The sequence below is a fragment of the Cydia splendana genome, chromosome 6 (genome assembly GCF_910591565.1).
Source record: "Cydia splendana chromosome 6, ilCydSple1.2, whole genome shotgun sequence".
In the NCBI taxonomy this organism is placed as follows: domain Eukaryota; kingdom Metazoa; phylum Arthropoda; class Insecta; order Lepidoptera; family Tortricidae; genus Cydia; species Cydia splendana.
In genome coordinates, this window is record NC_085965.1 from 2769609 (window position 1) to 2777142 (window position 7534).

The following is a 7534-nucleotide window of genomic DNA, read 5'->3' on the forward strand; positions in this document are numbered from 1 at the left end:
AAAAGGACAATATCCTTAATATAAAGCAGCCTAAAATATCCACGTTCAATTTAAACCTTCGCCGGGAAAATCTCGCAAAATCTTTCAATAAAAAGGCTGATTACCTGGGAGTCCTGAAATATATCTTCATTGTATAAAATGAAATTTGCACTGTCCCTTAAGGGTCGGCTGCAGGCCGATTCCGTTTTGACAATTTGATATGGTTTTTCAAATTATTTTGATACGACGTTGAGTCGTGTCATCAAAGTGTTATGGGACGACTCCACGCCCCTTTCATCACGGTGGCAATTGTCACCAGTGGCCTATTTTATAAAGCTACAAGCGGAAGTCTCTTTCTAACCGTATATGTTAGAACGAGACTTCCGCGTGTAAATTGTAACTTGTAGCTTTATAAAATAGGCCACTGACAGTGACAATTCGCCGTACATTGCTGATCCTACAAGTAAATATTGACGATAGGTACCGTTGTTACTTATTATCGATCCATAAATGGACAAAAAACCGGACAAGTGCGAGTCGGACTCGCCCACCGAGGGTTCCGTATTTTTTAGTATTTGTTGTTATAGCGGCAACAGAAATACATCATCTGTGAAAATTTCAACTGTTTAGCTATCACGGTTCGTGAGATACAGCCTGGTGACAGACGGACGGACGAACAGCAGAGTCTTAGTAATAGGGTCCCGTCTTACCCTTTGGGTACGGAACCCTAACTAGTGGCTCTGTGAGCTGTAGACCTCGCGAGCAGAGCTTGAAATAACATGGTGCTAAGAGCTTTAAATACACCGTGTTTTTTTTGATTTCCGTTAATTTCAAGGGTGCATTCCTGAGCTTAAATCAAGTAACTTTCTCAAAGACACCGATGTTCTAATTAAGTCCATTTCGGAGATAATCCATAATTTAGTTTTTTACTATAAGGCCTCTACAAGCGTGTACACTTGCCTTAGGGCCGGCTTACATATTGATTAGTGTTTAGAATGAGTTCATACATTTGCTACTAAACTTAAGTACAATCTCGGTCGATTGATGTACGAAATGACATTGATATGTCACAGATTTCAATTGTTTGGTTGAGTTAAATGTAATGCCCGTGTTACAACAACGCTATATGCTACATTTAATTACTTTTTAAACAAAAAAAAAACCAAAAAAGAAAACAAAAAAAAAATTTTTTTTTGAAAATTAACTATGCCATTTAGTTCTTATAAACGTACTTAACTATACCCCGAAGTTAACGGAATTCAATAAAAACACGGTGTATAGTAAATTAAAGAAAAACAATACGAAATTTATGTGTAAATAAAAAAATACAAAAAGTTATAATATCCCAGCATACAATTACTGGGGATCGAACCCAGACCCTCTGTGCAAACAGAAAAAGCGAACGTTTACAAACTGAGCCAAATAGTTCTTAGATGGGTTGACGAAATTTAGCTACTCCTTCTCAAATTAAAATTAGTTAAAATTAAATATCTAAATACCGCCTAAACCAGCGATAATTTTTTTCTGCATTTTTTGCTATTAACTCTGTAAACATGTTTCAAAAAGAAAAAAGTCTTATGATATCGATACGACTATTTGTTTAGGCGCCAGGTATCACGACTCCGCCATTTTTTAAAATTTCCAAAAACCGGATTGACAAAAAATTTTTATTTAGTCATAAAATTCGGTCACAAAATTTCACGAGAATCGGTTAAGAATTGCGACCTGTAGAGGAGAACATCCGGACATACGAAAGCAAAATGCCCGAGTCAAAACGTAGACCTTCGCTTCGCTTCGGTCAAAAATTGTCAGTGTCAGGTGTCAATTGTCACCGTGGTGAAATAAGCCCCTGGGGGCCTAGCAAAGGGCAATCGTGGATACAAAACGTCACTTGAAAGTAAAATAATACATACAAATGATCACGTATCACGTGACTTCACTTTGCAAGCGTCGTCCCTATAATTTTTTTATTTTCATTTGTAGCGTTTGTCGATGTAAGGATTAAGGCAATTTTTTATAAACTGGAACACCGCGAGCGCAGGCGATTGTACCTGCCTACATTTTGTCATCTTGTCCCTAGCCATGCTTGCTAGCATGCAATATGCATGCATGCTAGCTTGGGCCTACCCCATGATTGCGTTTCGTGAGCATCAATGATCGCTTCTCGATCCCCCTTCCCCCAACGTGATCTATCGTGATATTTTTCGTGACCCCCCCTCTAAGGAAGCCCTAAGCGGTGCTCAAAGTCAAGGTCGTATCAAAACAAGACGAAACCCATATCAAATCGTTGAAGGCAAATCGGCCTCCCTAATGAAGTATTTGGTGCCCTCGCGCGCCGTGATTGGTGGATTTGATGATGGAATACTAAACATCAAACGGTGAATAGTTTATCAAATTGTCATTGTTGACTCCGGAAATATATTTGGGGCAATCAACTTTTTATATTTTTTATGTGCTTCGGGTTTTCTTTTGGCAAGATTTAGGATTTTTTTAGATTTGGAGCAAAGAAAATATATGACAGAGATGGTTGGTAGTTGGTTAGTTGAAGACTTGGCTCCTTGGCTGCACGAAGCTGATTTGTATTGATTTGTTTTAAGGTATTTATCTATGGGCCAATAGTTGCCTGAAAATAAATGTTTTCATTCATTCATTAAGAAAGTAAACAATCCAACCAGCCAGCAGTGCGTGTGAAGCCATCGCGAACACTCGAGCCTGAAGAAGAACCCCCGGTGGGCCCGAAACATGTCGCCAATAGCGACTCACAATTCACGTGAGTGTAATCGTTGTGATCTAAATATTTTATAGAGTAAGTTGATAGTGTGAAATGCCCGCGAGGCGCCAGCAATCCCACAATTAATAGCCTCGATGCAGTCGCGCGTCATTCATTCCATCTCTGATTCCAAAAGCTTACACACGAACGAGTCAACGGATTGCCACATGTTCAATTTTGTGGCATAGGTACCTTTTAACCGAACGAGCGCGAAGTAAGAGCGAAGCGTCTCCGTTGCAGCTTCTCCATACATTTAATGATTTCGTATATCCGATTGTTCTCTGTAGATGTCACATATCTCAGCCAAAAATCTGAGAAATCGTGTGAGTGGGTTCGATATTAGGTACCTAAGCATTATTGTGTCGATTCCGTTTTTGGAAAACTATTCAGAACCTCTGCCGTTCTGCTAGGAAATTCATGAGATTTACAGGTTCCAGGCCGTTGGAAGAATATTTTTTACACCAGCTTTTATTTAATTTGCAATGTTTTGTATGTAAATATGTATGGATAAGGGATACATGTCAGTGATATCTACGACATCAACGCTTCAGATAAGTGTCAGTCATGTAGACCGTTTTTTTGAAGTCAAAAATGTATTTAGAGCTTCGTCTAGATACCTACTCATATATTTATAATCCGTCGCTGATAGAGTCTGTGCGGAAAGAGAAGAGTCGTAGAATGTAAGGGGGCCCATGCATTCTACAACTTCTTTCCGCAAAGACTCTATAAGTGCACAACTACGCACTCTCGTACTCTCGTAATAGCAATCGGAATACTCGACCGGGATTCTCTCCCGGCGCATTTTACGAAGCCCTTTCAATTTATATGGGATACTGACCGTCAGCAAAGGAAATATCCTTAACGATTACACTACACCCATGGATTCAGAATTGATCGATAATATCTTTGAAGTTTTCTCTATTCAAACTGATTCTGTTGTTGTTATAACGGAAACTATCTGAATTAGGTACCTGCGTATTTAACTTGAGAGGGAAGAATAGCTTTGCAATCTTGAAAAAATAAAAGCACTTTTTCTATGAATCTTTTTTGGCAGAAAACGGTTTACACTAACTAAATCTGGCCAAATCACTTTGATTTTGATGTCGATTGCTTCTGCATAATATATTCTAGGTTTGTAGGTTTCACTTTTTTTTGTAAATTTTGAAAAAAAAGGATAACCTATAAACCTAGTTTTTCATTGTGTCAATAACATACTAAACAATCACGGAGATAGGAAAATATTTAGAAGTAGAAAAACGTTTTCTGTTTTTGTATGGACCAGTACGTGCTATACGTGGGCCATACTGAAAATTTCTGGATTCTGATATATGAGTAGACTTATTTTTTCTAAGTGGCCAGTTCCAGGAATTTTCAGTATGCCCTAAGTACTTCCCTCTCAAGAGCTTCGTGTACGTAAGATACGGTATAGACAATCCTCAAATATCCATATTCCCGGAACGGAGGGCTCCCACCCCTAGTCTTGTTTAATCAAAAGCACCGTGGTTCAGGAAACCTCAAGATCTCGTCTTAAATATTGATCTCACATGTTCTAATTCAGTATCCTCCTTAAGCTCTAAATTGGATCTAGACCTTAACTATTTCAGCTCGAACCTAGGAAGTAATTCACAAGAGCGTTTAGCATCTTAGGGTGGTATTCCACTATCCAATTTCTTTGTCCAATCGACGTCAAAGATATGTTTACATTTTTCGCCTTATTACAAAGGAGTAAGGTGCAAAAGTGTAAACATATATTTGACGTCGACTGTCCAATGTGCATTGCGTCTCATATTTTGCTTTAATGAGAGAGTGAGACGCACTGACATTGGACATAAAAATTGGACAGGTAGAATACCACCCTTAACAATACCAGATTTTGCACCACATTTATTATAATTTCTTATCTCCACGACTCAAGATTGTGAGATCGAGAATATTTTTTTATAGCGATAAGACCGTCTACTTATAAATAATAAGGTCAGTGTGGCTAATTCCGTCATAGGGTCTATTCCGTCCACGAGCGTATATTTCTTTGATTTTCAATCGTAGTAAAAAAAACCATTTGCTTTTGATTGCTGAAACTAAAAGCAATCGCTGCTTTGTCGACGAAATTAATCAATGTTGTTAGTTGTCGAAAAAAACGGTATGACGGAATTAGCCAAGTAAATTAAAATCGCGTTCTATATGAGATTTGTGTAAAGATTTAAGGATGACTCACGTTAAGGGGCCCACTGAACACAACAACAGTCCGCCGTCCTTAACAACACTTAACACTTAACAGTCCGCCAGACGGTATCGACCTGTCAGTTGACAAACAAACAAACAAACAATTTATTTATTTGCAAAAAAGGGTAATTGTTCGGAACTGTCAAAATTTTGTTTTACCTGACAGGCCGATACCGTCCGGCGTACTGTTAATCAGTGGGCCCCTTTAGACCGGGCCATGTCCAGGCCGGAGCTTCCGGAGCATCGTTTACTATGGAAATCATCACGTGATCGCCTGTCGTGTCATAGAAAAGTAAGCCCCGGAAGCTCCGGCCCGGTCTAATGTGAGTCATCTTTAAATTAAAATCGCGTTTTTATGACATTTGTGTAAAAATGTAAGTAGCGCTGAACGGGACTATACTGGACCATCACAGTGAGCAAAATTACAGGCAAAGTGTTTAGTGAATCTAGCGGCTGAGACTTGGCGCGCGCTCGTATTAGCTGTGAGTTTCACTATCGTGTTTTGTGGATTGTTAATGGTCGTATATTCCGGTTACTACGCGAGTCCCGTACGGTTACCATCATTGTCACTGACATAAACGCCGTCGAGAACGTAATTTACTTTCTATACATCTCGCTCGCACTCGCATATTAGTGCAAACGGGACGTATAGAAAGTAAATTACGTTCTCGACGGCGTTTATGTCAGTGACAAACTGATGGTAACCGTACAGGTCGGTCTAGTACCCGGTCGCTAGCGTTACGAGATCTTAAGAGTCTTAACTTTAGGTATGCAGAAGTTAGGTTGGTCCGACTCTATGTGATACCTATTTTTCCTCTCTCTCTCTGACATTTGAGGCGTCGTGGGTTTAGGTGTCAATTTTTTTTAAATTAAAGGAAAGAAAATGTAGTACAAGTATCGCTCGCAGACGTGTCAAAAATGGCCATTATTATTATGAAATTCTATAAAGGGGCCCACTGATTAACAGTCCGCCGGATGGTATCTGCCTATCAGTTGTTCGGAACTGTCAACTTTTTTTCTAACTGACAGGCCGATTCCGTCCGGCGGACTGTTCATTAGTGGACCCCTTAAGATTCCTATTACAATGTAAAAAAATTGTTCTGCCACGTCCATAAAGATTAAGAAACAAGTCTTCAAAAAGTTAAAGTTATTTTTCTTCCAAATTCCCTTGATTATACACAGTTAATTACTGTTGACTGCCAGCATTAGAAGGCTCAGTGGTATCACCGAATAATAATTAAATTATCATGGCGGGGCTTAAAACTTGATGCCGAGGGCTCAACAATGGTACAGAGAAACAAAAGTGATGGACATCGATTTCAGTATTCATATATCAATTTTAATAAATAAATTATAAATATTTGGAGACAATCTTACACAGATCCCAATGAGGTGAATGCACCCATAGTTTGGGCCTAGGTTGAGTTGGTCGTAATTGTGGGCGCGACTGAAATAAGCGGTCGTCCTATATTAAATTTGTACAGGAGCGCTTATTACGTGGTGACCTCAATCAATCAATCAATCAGTCTTTATTTTGCATAAAAAGTGGTAGGTACATAATAGAAGTAATTAAAAGATCATTTACAGGTTCACACAATTTACCAACATCTGGCATGCAAAATATGGTGGAAAAAAATATTATTCCGAAATTTAAAAACTACCATGCAAATCATTATACCTATTTCCTACATAGCTATATACACACACTACACAGTCGCATTTTTGCAAATTGAAATGTCAGTTAATATAAAAGTAGTTAATAAGAATAATAAGTTTTAAAAAATAATTAAGTATGTCACCTATTCAAATAATCAAAATATTCATTTACTTAGTAAAAACTATTCTCCACTAGCCAGTTTCGGAGTTTGTCTAAGGCGGTTGTTACACTGCCGCCGCGTCTCGTTGCGAGACGCGGAGCAACGGACTCGCATGCGGACACAACGCACCAACGTCCGAGTTTTCTCCGCATCTCCGTCCGGAGCTGCGATACGCGACGTCCCGCGTTACTTCCGTCTCGCGTTCATTTCACATTCGAACGTTACAGGTGAAAACAGTTCCTATTTGTCGATAAAATGGAAACAGAAGTTATTCAGAACGCTGCGGTGATACTTACTTTCAGTTTGGTTTTTGTCAATCGAGTCATAAAACGCAGAAGACACTGGGTATATACATCCCTATTTACAAACCAGACCTATAAATGGGTCTTTTGCTAGAGATTACCTAGATTTAAGGCAATACGAGGCGTCCTTCCTGCACTAAAATCCGTACGGCACTGCGGAGCTCGGTGTGACATACCCTGCGGCACGCACCGCGTCTCCGTCCGAGCGCGCTAGTCGTCGTGCGTCTCGTTCCTCCGCGCTGCGTGACGCAGTGTGACGACCGCCTAACACATTCATTGCCACTAAGTACTACGGATTACGCTCGTAGGGCGTAGCCACGTCTTTGCCGTATGTAGCGCGTAGTCTCTACGAACAGTGTACCCGACAGTCGGGTTCTTGGCCCTGAATGTGTTAAATGTTTCGTCTAGTAGGTACCTAGTTGAGGTGGTCTGTAAGATGAACG

General features: G+C 39.7%; 1 long non-coding RNA gene across 1 annotated transcript in view; it reads right to left on the reverse strand.

Annotated features, from left to right (window-relative positions):
* The window catches only part of LOC134791346 (uncharacterized), a 92742-nt gene extending 88711 nt beyond the window's left edge, over positions 1–4031 (reverse strand). The window contains exon 1 of the long non-coding RNA XR_010144290.1: positions 3896–4031. This is a non-coding gene — a long non-coding RNA (uncharacterized LOC134791346). The remainder of the gene's footprint in view (positions 1–3895) is intronic.
* Between the last annotated feature and the right edge of the window lie 3503 nt (positions 4032–7534).